Genomic DNA, 486 nt, shown 5'->3' with positions numbered 1-486 from the left:
GCCCCCGGCGAACGTGGAACGGTGGGGCGGTGGTTGTAACAGCCCTGCTGGCGTGGGACGGCAGCCCGCCACACCACCACCACCACCACCACGTACAGAACCGCCCCGGCTCCCCTCCTCCCCAGGGGGGTCCGCGGGGGTCCGTATGCTGCCCTACTTCACACCAGCCACCCCGCGCTCCGCTCCCGGGGGAACGGGAGCTTCCCGAGGGCTGACAGATGTGCTATGGCCTGGATACCCCGTTCCTCCAAACCCCTGCACCACCCGCGGCAGCCTCCGCCCTCCTCCGCACAGGCATCCCCAAGGCGTGAATTGGGGATTTTTGTTTTCCTCAGTCTCTAGCAAGCAGGCCAGGCTGCTTCGGTGCGCTTGGGGTACGAGGGATTTAAGACCCAGTAGGCAGAAGGATTGCATCACGCATGGAGAGACATATTGCAAGCATTCACACTCGTGTGATATCATCGAGAAGGAGCAAACCCCCCCCCC

The sequence above is a fragment of the Aptenodytes forsteri genome, unplaced genomic scaffold (assembly GCF_000699145.1).
Source record: "Aptenodytes forsteri isolate BGI_AS27 unplaced genomic scaffold, ASM69914v1 Scaffold475, whole genome shotgun sequence".
Lineage (NCBI taxonomy): Eukaryota > Metazoa > Chordata > Aves > Sphenisciformes > Spheniscidae > Aptenodytes > Aptenodytes forsteri.
Note: the sequence above shows the minus strand (reverse complement) of the source record.